Source organism: Bombus pascuorum, chromosome 1 (genome assembly GCF_905332965.1).
Source record: "Bombus pascuorum chromosome 1, iyBomPasc1.1, whole genome shotgun sequence".
In the NCBI taxonomy this organism is placed as follows: domain Eukaryota; kingdom Metazoa; phylum Arthropoda; class Insecta; order Hymenoptera; family Apidae; genus Bombus; species Bombus pascuorum.
The window spans coordinates 21,836,357-21,859,570 of record NC_083488.1 but is presented as its reverse complement, the minus strand read 5'-3'; the positions used below and the strand labels follow the sequence as shown (position 1 = coordinate 21,859,570).

Here is a 23,214-nt window from a genome sequence, read left to right as displayed (position 1 = left end):
CGTAGTTTGGTCTGTTTTCCAACGACGCCCCGCGTTCTTTAATTTCGTGCAGTAGTAAACGTCCATTCAAATCAGGCAACCATGCGCTCGTTTCGTACTTTACGCGTATCATTAATCTCTTGCGTTCGGCTTGATTGAAAAACCATCTACGTTCGTCTATCTGGCGAATGCGGTTTCGTATAGAGAATAAATAACTTTAACTTGCGAAGAGAAATTAATCTAAATATATTTCTTTTCTCTTTAGAATTCTATAGCATAAAACTGATTAATTGTACACTCCTCTAACGTTATAATAAATATAATGCTATGACGCTTTTATTATATTACATTATATTGTGGTGTACTGTAAGTTATGTGCTAGAACGATTTAGTTCTCGAATCACGTTCTTTGTAGCTTACATTAAAACATATATATTTAGAAGTAACTCGTTCCAGGTCCATAATTAAAAGCAAGGTACAACGGTATGAATAATCGTAAAATGTAATATAAATTAAAAAATAAATGATAAAAACGATATGAAATTTATTTATTTAATGGGAATCATAAATTGACGAGGAAAATATGTTTATCAACCTTCTTCCACCATCGTTATCTTTCCGCAAACAAATCGCCGTGCCTTTTGACTGAGGCATTCGATTTTCGTTCGTCTTGGACCGGGTTAGTTTGTACTGTTATTCACGAATTTTTACGCTACTTAGTTGTCTTTTACGCTGTGTTTACTCTTTATCATAATAATCGGCGGAGTGGCCGATATTTTTTCGCGTTTGTTGTAACATTCTGATTTTACTTATAAAAATTATTCGCTGTAGCACACCTTACTGTATATTAAAAAATGTCTTGGTGTAATTAATCAATTATCTCAGATTAACGTAGTGGAAATCATTTAACTAAATTGGAAGGCTGAGATTATGTGGTGGAGTAAGTTAATTATTTGGGGATACGTGTTGGTTTGTGATTTTTAATTCTTAGAAGAAATATTTGTTTAATCCCATGGTAAATCAATTTACCATATAATCCTGTGTCGTAGCATGTTTTTTTAACCTCAAAAGATACGCTGAATTTTGTTGTAAGAATAAAACAGCATCGTATGAAAAATGGTAGTGGTGTGACTTACGTCACTATGATTTCCAGTTTGTAGATGTATAATAATAACTGGCGTGCGCTATTTAATAATTTGGTATTACTAATGTTCGTAATGGAAATCTTGAAAAATCCGTTAATTTTATTTAGTATTTCCAGTGAGCAGAGATTTCTGGGAAACTAGGTGCATTTTTCTGCTTTTCTTATCGTCACGACGATAATCTTTTACGACTGTAGGTCTAATAGAGAAACACGGGATGAGGTCACGCTTAGATCGAATAAACAGGGGCTAAGTTAAATGGAACAGTATCTATGATTGCCTGCCGCACCCTTTTCTATCTCCGGCCCTACCCTTTTGGTCACCATAGGGGGCTGCTCCGGTTACAACGATACTTAGTTACGTCTTCGATATTGTCACTCAACGACTCAACCCTTTTCACAGTCTTGTATCGACTCTTCATAGAAACGATTCTTTTACTCGACGTTGACAGGACGCTCATTTATTAAATTAAAAAATCTAGATAATTTAATTAAAAATGTTACATATATTATTTAGATTCTTGTCGATTGTTCAAGAAAATGTATTAGATAAATAAATCTCAATTTTAGGATTAACTGGAGAAAATATGATAAAGAAATTTTCTATAAATAAAATTAATTATTTTGTTAAATTTGTAGAAATTGAATTCGTTATTAAATTAGAAATATAGCTACATATTAGCTGGTGATAAATATATTAAGAAGATTATTAGAAGAAATTCTAATTTGTTCAATTAAGTCTAGAAATTAGAATTAAAATAGAGTTAAGTCATCTCATGAAGTTTACCACTTACGTATTCGTAATTATGTGAAAACAGCTGTAGAAACAGCCAGATAAAAACTTCAAACGAAGATATAGTCTAATTTGATGATAATTTTTTTTATTTATATTCACACACTGTTTAAGAGACAGGATGATCAGCAGTTTACAAACATACTTCTTAATGAGCATCTCTTGCATGTAATCTAAAAATTGACCTGTGAAGAATGATGTAGCAATCGTTCAAATCATTTCCTACTTGTACTATTCGTTATTATTAAAATAAATCTGTTACGCTAGTTCGCGGAAAATCTACTTTATGGAAGAGTCTCTTGATATGCCGAAAAGTTTCACAATCGTGTAAAAACATTATTCGACGATGAATTAAATCTTAAATCAAACTAATCAACTCGCAAAGTTATATTATGTATTGCAAGATAATAAGATATTATGCAAATACCAATCGTACACTGTAAAGTGTAAACGAACAAAGTTTCTCACAGTATCTTCCGCTTTCTCCAAAATCCGATCGTAACCGGGTCTCCTATATCTCTGCAGTACCAAGGTTGCTATCAATAAAGCAACAAACGCGAATTGAAACGCAGCAGCTCATCGAAAACAAGCATCCAGCTGGAACCGGAACCTAGTCGTCTCTAACACCGCAAACTATCCCACTCAGGAACACAATGTCCGTTTCAATAAGGTAGCCGGTATTACTCCATAAACCGTGCAATAGCTACGTTCTAGCTATCTCGTACCAATTTCCATCACCGTCGAATACGTTCGAGCGTACAGGAACGAAAGTAATCGCTGTTTACAGGCGAATAGCCGTGAATATCGGCCAGATTCGTTCGTTTCTTGATCGACGGCTTTAAAACGAGCAATCATCGTTCGACGTAACGTCGTTCGTTTAGTAGGACGTTGTTTTCGATGAGATTTCGACGAGATTAGTCAGACCGTTTGGCGTATCGTCGATCGGCTGATCCCACTCGATACCGCGCCGTTTCATCGACAATCCTCCAACAATTAGCAAGAAAATTAAGGGACAATTTACCGGTGAATCGCGTCGTTAGAGGAGCGTCCGCTTCCATTGGTTCATCGATGATTACGTTCGCTCTCACGTGCACGGTGTCACAGAGAGACAGTGTCATTTCGCAAGGCCACACTGTATATTACGAATGTCTAAAAGGGGTAGAGACAGGCCGTCAATTATGCACGCTTGCCCAATACGTACGTATCTAGGCCTGCTACCGATTTTATTAACCGCTTCACGATACGGAACGTGTTATCGTGTAAAAGTGAGGTAAACAGAGACGCCAGAGTCCTGTCAGCTGTTGATACCTTTGGAACACATTTGCACCGTTTTTCGCAGGATTGTTGGATGATCCAATTGTAAAGGTTCTGTGTATACCATCGTGCACAAGTATTTGGATACTTCAAAATTATTGCGAGTACGATGACTGACGAAAGGAGTAGGTCAATTGGCATAGAAAATTTTGACGTGTCGTGTGCGTTGTGTAAAATATTTTGAAATTTTATTGATATTACGACGAGACACGACCGCCACGATTACACGTTGGTAAAATTTCGAATTATTTAGAAGTCACACGACATTTATTGCGGACATATACTTGGTAAAATATTAGAATATAACACGAATAACCATCTTAACCATATAATGAATTTGAAAGACGATACGTAGTAGCGTAGGTAGACTGATTTAAAGAATGATGTCTAGGAGAGGATCTTGCGAGCCAATTCATTATTCCAGTGCGGAGTGTTCTGGGATTATGCAAATGTTTTCAACAGACATCATGTACAATGATTTGCGAAAACGATCGTTCCTCAGATTATAGTTATTCGTAATTACCATTGTACTTGGTGCTACGTTTGTACTACAGGATATTACCAAGTATGCGAACTATAATTGGCGCTTTTGCAACTAGTAATTACTTCAGTTTTCTATAATTGGAAATTCGTCGAAGGATAATTGAAATTTGCAAGATGAACTTGAACGAAAATTACTCGGCTGTGATTATAATATTCAAGACTAACGTTGTCAAGACTGTTGTTGTAATTTGCAACAAGCTTGATCATTAATTTCAGTTTCAGTTTAACCGACTCAAATCATCCTATCTTAATATTACACTTTGTTTTTTTAAGTAAGATCGCATGTTTCCTCATATTTTACCTAACCTTGCTGTCTTACTTTATTCCACGTTCCAAGGCATACATACGTATTGCGATAGCATTGTCATATCTCCCAAGGATTTTGATCGTAAAGTAACAATTCCAAGCTTAAGCGAACAGCTCCGTCGTTGCTACGCGAAGAGACAACGCTCTTTAAAATATTAGGTTGGATTTGAACAGGTTTAGGTGTGTCATGTGTTCGTTGTTTCAAATCTACTTAATTTTAAATATTCCAAATTTTTACCAAAAATGACGTGATTTAATTAAGGAAAGCTTTTGAAACCTTGGTTCGTGAAAAAGAAAGAAACAACATGAAACACTATAGATTTTCTGTTTTTCATGTAAGTTAATTTGTTTTGTGCAGGAAAAACACGGTTCGATGGAAATGTGCGATTCCTTTGACTAAATTCGGCATATTTAAGCTTAATAACGAAATACGGTTTACAAAGGTTTCTTCTATCTAATATGTACAGTCGTAACGATTTTTTGAAAATTGCATTTATTTAACGTACTCGGGAAAGCAAGACATTTACAGATTAATAATAAGTCGATATTTTTGCACTGTGAATATTTCCAAGCACTTTATAATTATTCTCGGTTGCTAGCTTAAGTTCAGAAATGTATAATTAAGTTAAAAATTAATTCTGTATCAAGTATCTCATAACAGTATGTAGTATTTCCGATATCTCATTATACTAATCAATTTCTCAATATTCAAGAATTCTAATATATACACGTATGTATATGTATGTGTTACAAAATATTTTGGGTATTTAACATCGCGTCGCGTCGAATACCTTTGAACCATCTTAAAATTTATCAAATCTCCAGGATATTTTGAATATTAAAAACCTTTACTGATATTTTACTGTCGCGAGGTAGTTTTCACATTTCCAACCTGACCCTGAAAAAATTTCCCCGAAATGTTTAGAATATCGATATTTTTATATGACAAAGTATCTTTTCTTATATCGATCCGATTTGGAGGAAAATTCTCGACTCGACGGCGAAACAAATTTTCAGTATGTTTTTAAAAAAATTTGACAAAATGTAGAAATTCTCCAAAAAATTCCTCTTAATCTCGAAATATTTCCCGACCTTGTGCGCTACCAGATAATCGTATTCGTATGCATATCACGATAGAACATTAGCTGAATATATCTGCTCCAATGAGTAATTAAATTGAAAGCGAAAACGCTTACGCACAATTGAAGGAAACAACGGGGCATTCTCGATTCTCGGGGAATGCGATTTCACGGAAGCGATAGAGTTAATTAATTTTCAGCCTAACTCGGCTCATATACACGTTTCTCGACGAATCGTGCGAATAATCATCGATCGCAAGATGAAATATATTTCATTATACGCTTACGCTTCTGAAAATATTACGTATAAAAAAGGTGATGAGAAATTTAAACGAAAGAACAGAGGGAAGATAGAAATTGAAAGAGCGTGGAAGGTTGAGATAGAATTGCAAGCCAAGGATTTTGCGAGCCTGGGCCATTTCTTAGACGTCAGGCTGAAAATAAAGAATATTATTATCATTACGTATAAAAAGTGCGTGCCAAACAGTTGAGCCCTTTCGCAAGCTTTATCATATAAGTGAAATATAGTAGCAAAAGGGTTAAGTATTCTTCACATATTTCGATAAGAAATATTTACCTATAAATCTTCGGCAAATAATCTTGTTTCTTATCATCAGTCTACCGCGATCTTCTCTCAATGTGATACAGTCACACGCTATATAATCGTACACTGTCTAACGGGTGATTTTTAGATTTAAATATTCGTTGGTTTTTTTAAATTTTGTTGCAATCCTTTTTTACCCTCTCAATTCCATAAAATAGAAAAATATGATTTATATGTTATATGTAACATGTGTACATTATGTTGCTTAAGAACGTGAAACTATTTTTTATTATTATCTGTCTCGTTTAGTAATTATCAAGTTAGCTTAAGTAAATGCAGTAATAACTGTTTTCCTGTCTTAATACATTAACAATCTGAAACGTATTATTGCTTTCTAACGTGTTCTACGATCAAAATACGATTAGCTCATTGATCAGTTTTATAGTGAAAAATCATAGAGAAAAGCGATGATGTTACAAACATTGTTTTTTAAATTCATTTATATAATCTTCTTACAACAAAATGAACTTGTTCTTAATTACTTATTTCTTGAGAACTGTACCTATGTAATCAAAGTAAGCAAACGATAAAAGAAATCGAGTTGATCAGTTTCGCTACTGAGTGCCTCAAATGTCGCTCAGTTTTCCAACACTCTCTATACAATCAAGTCCGTAAAATTGGCTAAATTGCCAAACAGCGTTTGACAATTATGTTCTCCCCGAGCGTATCGTGTTTCAAAGAAGATACACGAAATTTCTGCGATATTTCATCGTGTCAGAAAATTGTTTTAATAATAGCTGCCGAATCGTGTCGCTTGAGAAAGAAGCCCAATAAAGTGTCATCCATATTTTCGTCGTCTGATTGAATGAAATAATTTTACGTTGACAGACGAACAAAATGGTATCGTGTCGTCCGGCGATGATGTATTATTGGGTTTGGCGTGTCCATGTCTGACGTAAGCTCGAGCGTAAAGTCAGAAGTGAGGGCCACGTCGGTGATGGCACGTTTCGTCGAACTTTTCATTAGTTTGTCACGCGATCTTCCTGGTCCTTCAGTTATTCGTAAATATTACTTTTAACATCGACTACTACGGCACTAGTTCCGGCTTTTCAATGTACATATAATTGAAAAAAGCTCGGAATGTTCAGAACTACGCTTAAGGTAGGTTGATGATAGTCTGGAGAATGAAAAGTTGATTTGAGATACTTCGATGAATTTGACAGTAGGTTTTCTTCGGTAGATGCAATTTGTTTAATTAATATCGATGAAAGATTTAATAACTGGGATAAGATTAAATTAATTCGCACTGCTGTTAGCATGGTTGGTAATTTAAAGTTCAATTCATAGTTTAGTATTTACCTAAAACAAATTCATTAGTAAATAGCGCTTCTTCGTAAAACACATATTTTATTTTAAAATCTAATCAGCGAGGTATTAATTATCGTGTTATTAATTACTGTGTTATTTAACACGATTCGATATTCGAGAAGATGCTATAGATAAGAAAGATAAATTACATAGCGACGAAGATATTTCTTTTCATAAATTTTGTCTTAAACGTGAAACAATTGTTTGACACCAAATTCCTATGTAAATTCACATTGACGCAATTATATATATATATATATACTTATTTATATAAAAATTTGTCTAGTCATTCTTAGCTGGTAGTCATTTACGTTTCTTGTTGCTCTTTCTTTTCTGCGGTGTTCTTTTCGTGATTTACGACAAGAAAATCTTCTGTGAAAACACACGTGTTGGACAGATAACCAACATTAGCCTTACTCAGCTCATTCGTGATTAAATCGCGCAATATCGTTGCTAATTACTGATATCGATACGCGCAACTCTTAATATTGTAAGAATTAGAACAATTAAGAAAAATTAGTTGAACCTGAAAATTCGTTATACCTTTAAAATGAATTATTTATAATTTTGATTACAATATTTAGCGCGCCTGAAACTTGCTGATTTTTGTTAATATCGCGTGGAGAATATATTTCGTATCGTTTCGAAAAAATATGTGTGATGTATTTCAAGCGATAAAATATACTTCTTGGAAAAAATTGATACCTCCTGCGATGTAACATTTATTTAAACCTTAGGTGCAAAGCAATTTTTATAGTAATTCTTATGTAATTTAAAATAATGAATCCAATGATCAATTAATAAAATTTTGTAAAATATTTCATCTCCGTATGCACGTTGTACGATTGAATATCGTTTACTCTTTGGCGTTCGATGTAAAATTAAAAAAAATAAAAATAAAAAGAAAAGAAAACTGTGGACATTGAACACGTGAATGATCTATCGTAGATCAATCTATGCGATAATTGCTTCACAATCTTTATAAGTACGTGTTCAACTGATTAATAGAAAAGAAAAGAAAACAGGTTCTTTCGCATCCTTAATTTTCATATGATATCATTCGATAAACACAGTGATTCTTTTTTAGTAATGTATGAATAAATTTTGCGTGTGCAGACATTGTGGTATTTGTAGTCCAAGACAGACATAAGGTCGACCGGAAGTATCGATTAGTCACAGATAAGATGAAAACAGAAATATTTAAAAAATTTTTTGCATTTAACGCGAATCAAAAATTGTTGATCCATTTTTAATATCGTGATATTAATTTGATAATACTTTACGTTGAATCACGTAAGACGACAAAGTCGGAAAAGTGGCGCAATATTCATAATTTCAAGGAACTCGTTTAACGTCGGTTTAGTCCCATCGTCACAGTGTAATGTGACATTTCTTATTTCCTCTCCTCGTTGCGCGTCCTCACATGACGCACGGTTATTACATTCGACGATAAGAAATTTTCACAGGCGAATATTTATTGACACATGACATATCCTAACAATTTAGGACAATAGTACTCGAAAATGTCGTAACGTGGCATTTCTAAAATGTCAGTGCCGCTATTAACAGCCTTGTTCAGAAATGGTCTCGCGAGCATTGCGAACCATTCTTATCTATTTAGAAGGTGTTTCGAGCTTGATGCGTGTCCCAATTTCCACTATTTGTAGTAAAAATACATATATCTTCGAGAAGAATGTACGGTAGCTCACTGGAGTATTCGAACACTTATAGAAACCTTTCGTAGGTACGTATATCATGTTTGTGATACGAAACATCTTGAAATTTCATTAGTAACGAAACCTTTATCATCATAATTGTAGAACGTTATCAGCGTAATTGTGGCAGTTATGTTCCATTACTACGTAGTAAATTTATATTTACGAACTTAATTTTTAAAAAGGAAATTTCAAAAATGCAACCTAGGTAGACGATTGTGTTTTACTTACAAAATAATATGATACGATATTTTTGTATATTACATGCGTATATTCTGTGCAATTTTCCACCTACAGATTTTCCACAAATGCATAAGAATCCACAGTCCATGCAACAACATACAACACGGTGGTAGTGCTAATGAAATTTCAAAATGTTTTAAATGACAAACATAGTGTATACGTGAAAGTTCTCTATTAATATTCGAATACGTTTGTCAATTATTGTATATGTTTGAGTCGAAAGAAGAAATATTCATTTCTTCGTTTAGGAAATTTCCGCCCATTTTAATAAAAATGTAACAAAAACTGATAAATGGTAATTTCATAGTTTTATGAATATTGATCGTAAACATTGATTGTTGAGTTGTTAGAGGACATTCGCAGAATACAATCTACTTAACATAATGCGCGATATGTACGAGAATAACACAAGTTCTTCGCGGAAGCACATCCTCATTAGGTCGGTGACTGAGCTCGACTGAAAGTAGCTGCGATTACGCTTTTGGAGTCCCATGGAGAACGTAATCGAAATACTTTTCTTCTTGGATTATCGAGGTCACGCGTGATTACTCATTCTCATGCCTTTCTTTCACGCGAAGTTATTTTGAATTCAGATTAGAAACTAATCGATGACACGAGTTAATGTCATTTATTAGCATTCCGTTTGTTCTGTGATTTTAATTACGAAGTTAATTGTAATACAGAAAATTTATTCTCACCTTTTATGCAATTATTATCTTTTCTGTTATTGGAGTTAGTTGAAGTTGCGTTAGAAGATCTCTAAAAGTATATACTCGGTTTTTAAATCTTCCAAAGTAATCTAACCTTACGCCGACTATATAATTACTTACATGATCTTTAAACTTTGTATAGGCTAAGACCAAACGTAATATTCGTCCAAGAAGCTTCTTTGTGTTTATGTATACGTTTTATTTGAACATAAAACGCTATTAACACACTATAAAACACCATTATACAGGTACATTCTACACAAGTAAAAAATAAGAAAGAAGATTCATATTCGATTAAAAATCTGTTTTTACTGGAAATAAAAAATATATTCAGATATACGACATTACGATCATATGTTACGTTAATACGATAATTCACATCATATCGGTGGAACATCGGAAACATCTGCGAGTTCTTCAACGTGAAAGGAAACACTGTCCACATCGAGAAGAGAAACAATACTCAACAACAATACAATGAGAATAATAAAATAATAAAAAGGATGAGTAACTCAACGTATAAAATTCATCTATTTTTAAAGAAGAAATTACAAGAAAGAGATCTTGAATTATTACTAAAAGTTTGCACCTGTCCTAGCAAAATTTTCTATTTCTTTCTCGAAAAAGAAGAAAAGAATAAGAAACAGGATGAAAATCATATACGTCATATTTACATAATCGCATGATGTTTTCGATGTAACAAATAATATTTTCTTGATAAACGAGAAAGAGAAAGAAAAATAAGGGCTCTGATTAAAAACGTTGCGTGTCGTTTGAACTTTCGTGTTTTCCTGTGGGTAGACCGGCGTCGTGGTATCCCCACCTACAGAAGCTTTTTCCTCGATCGAGGCGCGCACCGATGGGGAAATGCCGCTTCGCCGTTTTGCTCGTCAGTCGAGAATGGCGTAAGCTTCCGACCGGACGGCCTTTCCGATCGGTGTACACGCTAGAACGTTTCTCATTCTTCGTTATCCACGAGACACCGGAGGATCGGTATCGCGAAACGTGAGTTTAGTTTTTCCTCGAGTTGCTCTTCTGCGATCATTTCCTTCGTTTTCTTTCATTTTTTCATCGACGAATGAAAGTTACCAGTTAAACGTGCTCTATTTTACCAAGTGCCTCTCTTTGTTACATTCCGTCAAGTTAAACGCGGCTAATCAAATACAAAAGCACTTACTCGTTAAATAAAAAACAGAAATAGCATAATCGTCACAAAGTGGAAGATTCGTACAGTGACATAGAGTGTCTGTTATTTTAACTCTCCGATCACTTCAGTTTCCAAAGCTGAAACTTGTGCGAATTCGCGGGAACGTCGACGAACCTCGTGGCCAAGTTTGATAATTATCAGTGACAGCAACGAGTGTGAAATCGCTGGAAAATAACTCGTTTCTATCTGCAAAGATTGGAAGAAATAGATAAACCGAGTGATCGTGGACAACTGGTTAAAATTGAACGCAAGGCCGACCGTGTCTCTCGAAAGTTATTTTTTTAAACGGTCGTCGAACTTGTGTATTTCTCGGCTTTTTCGATCGTTTTCGTTCGAGGGAACCGAGTCGATAAAAATCGAGATTCTCCACGGTTGAAAAAGATTGAAAAGATCGTTGATGGAATTGGTTCAGTTTTCGAGCAACGTAGTTTGGAAAGTCGTGATTTCGTTGCCGCTCGATTCCTTGAATCTACCTAGGCGAAGGTGGTCGATCGCTACGAAGGATTTCTCGCAACCTTGACCCACTGGGATCAATTCGTTGTTACGATTATAAGACACGTTGGACGAACTATGCTTCGGATCGAAGCCTTATAGATATTTTTCGCCGATGAGAAAATATGGTTTTTTTTATCTGAACGGTGAATAGTTCAGCAACATTTTTAAAGTGTTCCCTCGACGAACAATGTTTCCGTGCTGGTTGGACACGATCTTCGTGGTTGTCGAGGTATAAGTTTGGAACTGAAAATTTATGTACGTTTTTGGTTTTATGGTGACAAAAGGTGAGAACGTCAGAACGTGTGATTTCTACTATGCGAAGACATGAATTCTGGTGCTCTTCAAGGTATTTTATTATTTCACGTTATATGCTGATAATTATTGGTTAGTTGTTATCATTTTAATTCGCGTGCTACGTTCGTGCTTCGATCTTAATTATTCTAAGTCCGAGCTGCGCTTACATATGATTGATTCAGAAGCCACATTGATCAACTCCATAAATTGAAATATAACATAAAAAATAACGACATGACGCTACACTGTCTCTTTGGTTTACCTTCAAATTTGCCATTGTTTGTGTCATCTTACGACGAATGGATTTACGAAAGCGTCGTTTGTTTCTTGAGACCTAAGTGTTCATTGTACATATTTAATATGTTATGAAGAAATTAATAAAAAGTGGAGTTGATTAGACTTGCGAGAAGTTCCTGTTTCTATCGAATTAAATTTTACCATGAAAACATATGATTGGCACAATATCGAATGCATCTCGCAACGTGGAATCACAAAGGACTAAATATCCAATTAATTAAATTATGTGTATTTAATTTTTTTTTCGATCGTGTAATCTATTTTAATGTCCCAGCGTCCCCTTTAATTTGTCTCGCCACTGTATAAATTGTCGGTGACATTCGCGAATCATCGCGTACGATAATCTCAACAATTTGTCAGGATCAATATCTCTGACGGGGTGGAGAGGCACTAAAAAAGAGTTCATTGTAACACGCGATCGATGAGAGAAACGTTAACACATCGCACTCCTCGGCCGATCTCGTGTTAAGCGACATGGCCGATTAAATGCTGGACATTTATTTTCATTGCTCTTGTAGCGTAATCGTGAATAATAATTCACCGAAATAAGTAGCGATCCACGGTATATCACCAATTAGACTAAATACGATCAAGTTCGAACAAAACGGATTAAACTATGTATACAAGAACGAAATGTGTTAACTGTATAAACAAAATGTGTATAAGCAATTATGGAACATTTCAATTTACAATTCTTTAAGTATTTACCTTGCACGTGGTTTTTTAAGGCAACACGTGGTTACTGATGTTTGTAACGAAATTTGATAGAAATTTAAAGATAACGTACAATGATATCAGCGTTCTACAAAATTATATGGGACGTTCGAAAATAGATGGGTATAATTTCGAGGATCTGTACATGGTGTTATATATTGTATAATGTATAATGTATACATAATGAATATATTGTATAATGTAACGTTTTTTTATGGTGGCTCTTCATCATTTATTGGCGACTAGTATAATAATTTCTTCAGATTTTTATAAATAATCCTCTGTCGACCTCGTCTTGAGTAAACAATGGAACTACAAATTTTTCGAATAATCGAATAAAAGAAGAACGCGAAAAGATTGAGAAGAAAAAAACAATGTAGCCAGAACGATCGTGGATCACTGTTGAAAAATACGATAAATTCGAGTAAAAGTAGACAGTGTATAGATACGGTTGGCAATCGGCCAATCGTGATATCATGAATGTATGCATCATGCGTACTGGCTGTGTTTTCCAAATGAGCTTCCGTCATACGGAGGGAATACTTTTGTTTCGCGATGAAACTGGTAAAACATTTGCTGCTAAGGCAAGTGTATTTTCGTTTTATACCATTTCAGTCTTAATTTTAATCCAACCTTTCGATTAACTATTTCTTCGCTTACAATTCGTATATCGTAATCGTATATTAAAGATACAAATGTGCATGGAATACATATAATATGCAAAAATATATAAAATGTCCCAAGCAAAGCGTTCTTCACGATATTTTATAAGTAAAACATGTTTCTAGGTTTTATTTTTTTAAATCCTATTATTCTCATTTCATCGCCTATTCTTCGCCTTTGTATCTTCTCGAATGTCTTCTTTTCAAATTTTGAAATATCGTGAATGGAAACATCTTTATTCGTGAAAGGTGTGAAGTGGTTTGGCTATAAAAGTAATAAATTCAAATTTAAATACATATGGAAATATAAATTTCATTTCGCTTCGTATTAATCGTACACATATATTCACAGATATAACCAATGAGAACAGCTGGCTCAATTACAATACATTCGTAAGAATACGCGAATTTGCGTAAATATCTGTAGTCTACTTGTAAGAAACGAGAGAAAGATCAAATTACCAGACATTTTCCAATTACGTGATTAATCACGGAAACTATAAATAGACCTACATCGAGCTCTCCATCCAACGAACTGGTTTTTTTTCTCGTTTCAAACGAAGCGCGTTGATCGTATCAAGTCGCAATATTAAAATATCATTTCATTAGAGGAGAAGTTCAGAATGGTTATTCATCCATCACGTAGAAGGAAATGAGTCACCTAGCTATCGAGACATCTTCTGAAATGTTTTCTTCGTTGGCCATTCTTCGTTGTTTCTGTACACTCGTTAAGTTGCTTCTTCCATTATCTCTACTTCCCCTTCGTCTCAAACCCCCAATCCTCTAGAAACGTTTCGGTTTCCAACCCTCTGAAAACGTCTTGTATGGCGTAGCAAAATATACTCCACTCGTTGGTTGTTCCCTCTTGTTCAACTCTGCTGCCCCTCGTTTTTTTGGTAACAGTGCGTGAAAAAGATTGGAGTAAAAGCGAGAAATCACGAACCGCGTCGAGATCAATTTCAGACCATTCGTCTCCCAACCAGAAATTATTTCTGACCCGATGGTTGCAAAATCGGACAATATCAACTCGAGATCATGGTCGTTCTAGGCATATTAGTCATTTATACCAGCGCCTGAAGATGTTACGATCAATTTGTACGTGCTGAATTGCTAGAACACGCGTCTGATTCGTCAGATACACATTGTTGTTTTATTGGTTTTATGGTCTCTGGTCGACGCAAATTCTTCTAGTTGCCACTTCTTGTGCAAGTTTCAATTTTTTTGTGGACTCTGAGTTAAACGAAATCGTATTCAAGAAATAGGATCATAAAATTATTATTAATTCTTAGCTCTTGATTTCGACGAGGGAATAGAGCAATGTTGGTCTTCTGGTTTGATGAAGTTATGCTTTGTTTCAAGGAAAAGCTTATATCTAAGTTTGTGAGCACAAAATTATAATAATGTTTATAATATCCGGGGCACGATTTACAACTGCACAGAAGCAGTTAAATGATTAACGACCATACCTGTCATTATTCTAACTAAAACTTATGTTATCTACGGCAAACTCCAATTAGCGACCCCCGTAGTCCTGTAACTATAACGTAATTATTCTGAAATAATTATACCGTGGTATGTAAATATTGAAAATGCGTTGGTTCTTGCTATTTGCAGAGTATGAACTTTCGAACTCATTTCTTAAAAATATTACCGATAAGGTGTTAACGAGAAATCTATTTTTTTCTATAGATATATCCTTCAATTTTGTACATTTATTTCAATAATGTTAAAATATAAAGATTTCAGTGAATCTTTTTTATGTGACCATGTACAAGTTTCTAAAATTAGAGGTAAAACGTGGAGTGTCGATTCAGCTGTATGCACGCGTCAGCAAACAGGTGGTGGATTCTTTCCTGTGTACGATCGCGTCTTTCATACAATTGTTTTAAACAACTGGAAGTGTACAATTATAATATTCTTATTTATTTCTACCTTTTTTCTTATCAAATAATAGGTCTTTTTTTTTAGTAATAATTGACCTTGATTTTCGAATTTTGCTAAGTAGTTTCGCTGTATGATAAATACAGTTACGCCTTTACAAATTTTCGTATATTTTACAATTTTATATTTTATTGAGGGATAGATTTTTCGAAATTCATTAGTTTTATCTTACTATAAATATATTAATAAATATATTAATATAATAGGAACTAGTAGTCTTAAATTTTGTTTGAAATTTTATCAGATTACAATTTTAGGGAGATAGTTTTAGAAATCACTTTTTAAAAATTCATTTAATGACGAGAATTTTCAGTTTTATGGAGAGAACGTGGCACTAAAATATCGTATAAAAATATCGTCATGCGTTTAAGAGATACAGTAACTTTGATCTATGCTGCAGTGAGAATTTCTGTGGCAATGAAAAATTTTATTTGGAAAAACGTAATTCATAAATATTACATATCGTCAAATAAAATAGAAAAATTGCTGACAGAGTATCGTACCCACTTTTATATGTAATGAATGAAAAATTATTAGTTTCATAGACCAAATTAACAAGTTTAGATCTAGACAGTACAAATAGATACATACTTAGTTACTTAGTAATAATAAAGATATGTTGCAATGTAGATAATATGAGATAACTGTTCTTTGTTAAATCATTAATGGGAAGCGAATATGCGATATGTATTATGGTAATGACTAAATATAAGATAAGTATTGTGACCAAAATAAACGACAGAAACGGAAGACTCTGTAATCTGCAACATTATCTATTTATTTAATGAATGAAACAAATCTCTGTCAAATTCCATATTTTTAGTTCACGAAATTATGAAACCTATATGCTATATACACATCTTATAAAGCATCCTATAAATGGTAAAAAAATTCATCACAAACAATATTAGTACCTTCAAAATATAGCAGTTTCTCACGTATCAATTCTAAACGTAGCAACATCTACGAGGCTATCTAAAAGATGTTTGCGTAGAACGTCACGTTCGAAACCTCTCGACGAAAAATAAGGTACAAAATCTCGCACGGTATCTAAAAGATTTAAGTTAGCAAGATAACACAATCGCGAGAATAACAATGCAAAACGCTGCAGGAAACTCGAAACGATATACATAACACATAGTCATCAAAGAAAAACTGCTGCTGGTATGACGGTACATTGATTGCGAAGGGTGAAAGGTAAGTTGTTTGAACTTGCGGAGAACGTGGTGACTGACATGAAGAAGATACAAATTATTGGTCACCTTATTGAAACGATAAACGATGACTGAGCGTTTACCGAGCGTTAAACGTTATCTCGACTGTTTTACAACCCACAGTGTTTCGCATTATGATATTTACAGCGACGTGAGATACCTTTGCTCCTTATCGTCATCAAACATTTGCAGTGGCGATGTGCCTTACAGAAATAATACAATTCTTTCTTCCCCCCTTTTATTTGTTTTAGCGACTCGTGTTCGACAAACACCGTGGTTATTCGTCTACGATGACGGGAAATTTGAAGTTCTTGTGTTTCGTTTTATGGCTCGTGTTAGCCTGGCTAGGATTGATAATGTACGAGCAGTGATGGATTATGTGCGTCAACCGAGGAACGTGTATACATATAGTAATTGGTAGATACGATTAATTTTTGTCAACAGCGAAGTTAATTTAGGATTAATAAAATTCTTTTAAATTTGTTATCTAATGGGTTATTCTTTTTCTGCCATCTTCGTAGTTACGAATCGAAAACGATTGAACGGAATATCGGATACGTGTGTTGGGATATTAAAAACCTATGTTCATAAATGCTTTTACACATAAAATATTTGTTGCATGGATTCCAATTATATGGCCATACATATGCATGTACTTACGTACGGAACAGAGAAGGAGAAAATGCAATTAATTATGAAAGAAGCAAACTTTATTATAATTTATAATTGTTACATACGGTCTTGAACTCGATCTCACAAAAAGTTATATTTCTCTTGTACACCATGTTTCTGTAGAATGAATTAGAATGCATAAACAGATCGCTATAATAATATAGACTATCGTCTACATGTGTATTTCGCTTTGCTAAATATACTTCACTATACGAGTATTCGCGTACTAAAAATTGCACAAACTAAAATACTGACACATTAATATCCGTGCGTTTAAAATATACGTGACACGAAGAACTCTATTTGTTCCAGCTTTTCCTTATTACTTGCCTTTATTATACGATTATTAATTGGATAAAATTATTATTAAAAAATGATTATGAAGTTGATGTCGAATGCTTCTTTTTCTTTTCTTCTCTTCGCATTTTAACGATTGGAACAGGGACGCTGCGCTGTGTCGATTTAAAACAAGAGAGCACTGAAACAGAACTAAATTGATTTCTTTGAGCAAGCGCGAGCTGAAACAACATCGTATATGGCACTGTTGTGTATCTAAATTAACCCCTTGACGACCTCTGTATCTCGTATGGACAGTGCATTTTTCACGTATGTATCGTCTGCATATGCGACTTTTTTATTTGTTCTACTCTCGGTGTAATCTATCGTATGATTTAATTTATCTTTATTGTGACATTACGTTCTTGATCTTCACTGGTCAATATAATCGTTGCTTTGATTACTATTAGCGTCCTCGTTGTTTATACATAAATCATTTAATATAAATTTCACTTGAATTTTTCCATTGTCACATATTACATTCGTCGAAGATTATACACATACATACGAGAGCTTTAACACGTATGTATATATCGTTAAAAGATGCATTACGATACAAAGAAAAATGTCAGTCTTCTCTGTGTTCGATATCTACGAAATTCAATCCTTTTTTAAGAATATATTTTCTTTAAAGTTCTTCTTGATTTTCTATAGCTACTCCTAATTATAAATCATAGCCCAGTTTGATTACAAAACATAAGTTACGAATTACGTAGTTGTTATTACTGGATGGACTTGTCGTTCAAATAATTTTTTTTTTTTTAGTTTATTTTGTCTTTTTTTTACAATTTGTCCTGAAGGACATTTGGTAAGGTGTTATATCTTATTGGTTAAAAAAAAAAATAAAATAAAATAAAAATAAATATGGCATGTAGGTGGCTACCCCCAGTGGGGTGCCATTTTCGTGTTTGCTAGATTATATCTTTTATGAATTCAAATAATTAACACAATTTTCATCATGCACTGACTATGATATCTTAAATTTCAATATCGCAGCAACCACCCCATCGATATTTTACGTTGTTCGAATAAATATGAACAATAGTGTAATGATAACGGTAACTGATAAGCATTATAAATTTGTCTAAAAATAATCTCAATTTTTGAGCCTCGCGCAAATGTTCACTGGTTTCTGTGTGTTTAAAATAATTCTACATCGAACTTCTGCGACTGTATGCTTATGCATGGTATAAACAGGTGTACGTATTATTATACTCGACTACTTTTTTAGTTTTACAAGTTAAGCCTGTCTGCATCGAACGATTAATGTGAAATTGCTAATTCCTTTGTTCGCTCATCTGTATATCGTTAACCTCGTTATCGTGTCAATTTCATCGTCCTTCCCATTTATTCCACTAAATTATATCGGTGTTCGTGGAAATCGTTGACAAATTGGCACACTCTATGATTATGTTGTAGCCACGACCCTATTAAAAACCTATTGATTTTTCTTTATTTCTGTGAAATACGTCAATTCGTACGCGATTTCAAACGTTTGACTATCCAAAGAAAGAGAGTCAGTATTGATCCAACTTCATAATTTCTTACGACTGTTACTAATAATACGTGGCCACCTTAGAGCCCTGCAAACTTATTATTTGTTTTAATACGACCGGATTTAAATAATGCAAAGTTGCATACTTATACGTAACTTCTTCAAGACTTGACGACGTCTAATCGAAATAATTTTTAGGGATTTCCTTTCGTGTCTTTTTTTTTATTGTTAACTCGTAACTCTTGTTATTTCATATTTGAGAAAATTGATACTGGTTATTTAATCTTCTATCTGTTTACTTTCTACGCTATTTTATAAACATTATATTTGTTTAATAACTTCTTGCTAACGCCTGGATACATATTTCAGGTATTCTTTTTTCAATGCACTACTGCAAAGCGGAGTCAATGAAAATGTAGGAATTTTCATCTTTGTCGTAATTTGAAGTTGTGCTTTTGACGATGCATAACTTAATAACCACAAATGTATATGCAACTCGCGATGTTATCTTTTGAAATGATGAAATTCATGTTAGTTTGCCGAGCACTAAGTTAATATTCATAAGTATACCTTTGAAAATTGCAGTTAAGAGAAATATAAAGTTGAAAGTCGTAGAGGAGTAAATTCCTCGTATTTAGAGTGTTACTCGGCCACGCTAAAATCTGTTGCAACGCTCGCAAAGCCTCAAGTTGCAGATTACATTCCGCACACAGCGTATACGGCGTTAACTCAATTAACATCCCAGGGAGGATAAAGCATACGTTAAACTCTCATTCATGCCGATAGCTAAAACCTTCGAACGTCATCGCAAACAACCTGTGACACGAACATCAAACAAATCCCCGAAATAGCGTACAGACTCGATGTTTTCTCAAAGAGAGCTTTCCTCCACTACCTTTCTAAGCTAATAATTCAATTTCGAACTATTTTCAAAACTAGAGATAAAATTTCAAACGAACGATTGATACCCGTAACATGAAAGGCGTTAATGATGTTAATAATATCGAGATTTTTTTTATTATGTCGCACAATCGTGTGAAATAGAGTAAAGACGAAAGTTATAATGTCGTAGGTTGTAGGCTAACGACTATGAGCATAAAGAGCCTATCGATTATAAAATATACACTATTATATGACATCTACATTTCTTCTTTATTTTTTCAGTATATTTTATATCTTTTATATTTATATATTTCATATTTTTATGATACGTATGATTTGTATTACTATCTCAAAAGATAGTATAATAGCGATATATCTATTACGATAAAATTACACAAATAGATTTATCTAAAAATTATAATCACACGATTATTAACTTATCAACATCTGAATTTTTGTTCAGTTTCGTATGGATATAGTAAGTGCTGTTAGTAACCGAAATTATTAATATTTTAATTACGAAATACAAAGTTTTATTTGCAATTTCTATAAGGTGTAATAAACGCACGAAAGCGGCAAAAAATATTCATTTTAGTAACTTTTGAAACAAGTTGTAGTTGATAAATATCTACACCTTTTGAAAGCTTGAACTGCCTACAGTTCTCTTTCATATTAGTTCTACAATAAAGGACGTGTTGCACGCGTAATTTCGTCCTTTTAATGGCTCGTTATAAATAGCTACCGTAAAAATTATTTTTAAACAGCGAAGGGAGGATAAAAATAAGAAGGAAAGTATGAGTTTTTCGTGCGAATATTTGCCGAGCATTGTAGAATTTCGGAAATGGGCCGACAAAGGCTACAGTTAAAGGTCGATTAACGCCGCTTTCAGTCGATAGGGTTGTGATTGTTGTGTGTTTGTGACCCCGTAGGATTGCCCCTACAGTACCGTTTTATCGGGGTCACGAATACAGTGGGAATGAAAAATGCTCGTCAATGAAGAACTCTCCATGTAGGTCGACGGTCAGTGTCGCTAGTAGCATGATTTCGCTTTTGTTAATAGCGACAGGTGCGATCCGCTAACGTTACACCTCTGTCACCGTTACAATGTAAAGCTTTTAATATCGAAGTCGTCACCCCTTAAACCGATGTTCCTAGCGACCCACGCGACGCTTCAAGAAGAGTAATCTTGGCCACATTGTTTCGTAGAACCGGAACTTTGTAATTTTTTGTGCAGAAACGGTGATCCTGAAGATATTCTGATCTAGAAAAACAAGGGTAGGTGACATCTATTATTCGTAAAATTGACTCACAGTGTAGGTACAATAAACTTTGTATTTAGTACGGCATATAGGTGTAGTTTTTGAAGCTGTTTTGGTATTTTCGTTTTCTATAATTTTCTTTAGTTTATTAAAAATAACTGAGACCTTATATTATACGTAATCGTGTCTTTTTTATGATAAAAATGAGAAAAATTGTATTCAACAGAACTTTATACGAAAGTGCTCTGGCACTCGACCGACTAACTTTTGCTGGACCTTTCACCTTCGAAAGACAGAGTTCAGAAATATTCTTTTTTTGTGTTTTTATACTTCATATCTTCATAACATTCAGAAAATATGATCTAAGTGTATTATAAAGGGTATATTAAAAAGTTAATGATTCTATAACTATAAAACTAGTTCTACATATGTGTAACTACATATTGGTTAGAGTCTAACAGTTGGTTGATTTATCAAACTTCGTTTTATAAGCCATATTGTTACTTGTACGATGCTATACGTACATATACTGTTTATAGCGTTTCCTTTTAAATCAGAATGTACCCAAAGATTATCGTAATTCGGCTGCTGATCGTACCATTCAACGCGTTGATTCCAATCAACTGGTGTTTCGATGAATCACTGGTAAAGGTAACCTATGATATTTACGGAAGGTGGAATGATTTTCAAGCGGACGAGCAGAGCACGCGTTGTTCGGTTCGATATCGGGTGAAACCACCAGGCGAAACGGAAATGGAACTATGAAGAATTTAACACTGTCGGAACTCCCTGCTGTTGAATATTATCGCATCATTTTTTCATATACTTTTGAAACTTGCTTCGAGTGCAAATAACGCTTAATTAATATCCTTGAATTATTGACGAATCGACGATTTGAGCCAAGTTACTGAATTTTTATTTGTATTATTTTTACACTCTAATTTTATGTAATAAATCTCATTCATGACACGTCTCAGGTAAAATATGGAATGCTAAATTGCTAAAATCAAATATTTATTATAAATTAAGTAATCTGACTTTAATCTGAATTGCGTTGTAATTTGTATTATATCTAACAAAGACCATCAATAGCATTTATCACGTAAAACGTAAAATAAAACATATCAAAATTAAATACTTCGAATTAAGTAATCTAATTCAAATCTAAATTAAATTGTGTCGTTATCCTTTATGATTCAGCTACGAGCACGTACTTTAAAGAAAAAGAAACGTTAGGTATTATTCAAGAGAAAATGATAATGTGAAGTTGTTATAGTAGGCGTGTTTCATCGTGATTTCTAATAAACTTATAACGCGAAAAAAGTTCCCTGCTTTATTAATGCAACTCTTCGTTATGTACGAACACGTCAGATATGAAAAACTTTACTGTTTGAATCCAAGGATACATGCATACGGAATAAGATCGCGGACGTCGCGACTTTGCTTCGATTGACCGCTAAGCTTGTTGGTTCTTATGGATCAGCTGTGTGTACTTCTGACCCATTGCCCTTCGGCTTTCATATCCCACTTGCTGCACGAATTGCGTGGTTGCTTAAAAATGTACTGGCGATGATGAAAGTGATACAAGTTATAGATTCTTCGTACCAAGTACTTTACTTAGTTTACTTAACTTCCGTTCACGTCACTATTTTTCTTCCCTCTTGCTATAGTGTAAAACGATGAAACAGGATAAAGTGCGATTTAATAATTCTAAATTCTGCACTTACAATCAAGCTGTATTTTTCGACACAGATACAGCTTCTCATCGAAATAAAATTTATTATAATGATAAAATTATAGAATTCAACCATTAAGATAAATTAAAATTATTCATAGAAACAGGAAGTGATCTCACCGTAAATATAAAATATATCACTGGAGTATTTCTGGGTGGTATTTAGTCGAATAGTGTTATAGGACAAAGATTCCGTGATAAGAGCATAGCACTTTGAATCGATTTATTCATTTTCAATGGCACATTTAATAACAGGGAAAATACTACAATAACTGT

At 33.9% G+C, this 23,214-nt stretch overlaps 1 protein-coding gene across 9 annotated transcripts in view; it reads left to right on the top strand.

Annotated features, from left to right (window-relative positions):
• Window positions 1–23,214, top strand: part of LOC132908260 (phospholipid-transporting ATPase ID) — a 75,498-nt gene that overhangs the window by 20,375 nt on the left and 31,909 nt on the right. For 7 of the 9 annotated variants that reach the window (XM_060962185.1, XM_060962176.1, XM_060962158.1 and 4 more), the window contains exon 1: window positions 10,604–11,783. The exons of the other annotated variants lie outside the window; for them this stretch is intronic. The gene's annotated coding sequence lies outside the window, so the exon portion shown is untranslated. Of the gene's footprint in view, window positions 1–10,603; window positions 11,784–23,214 lie in introns of those variants that run through there. 9 annotated transcript variants of the gene reach the window in all.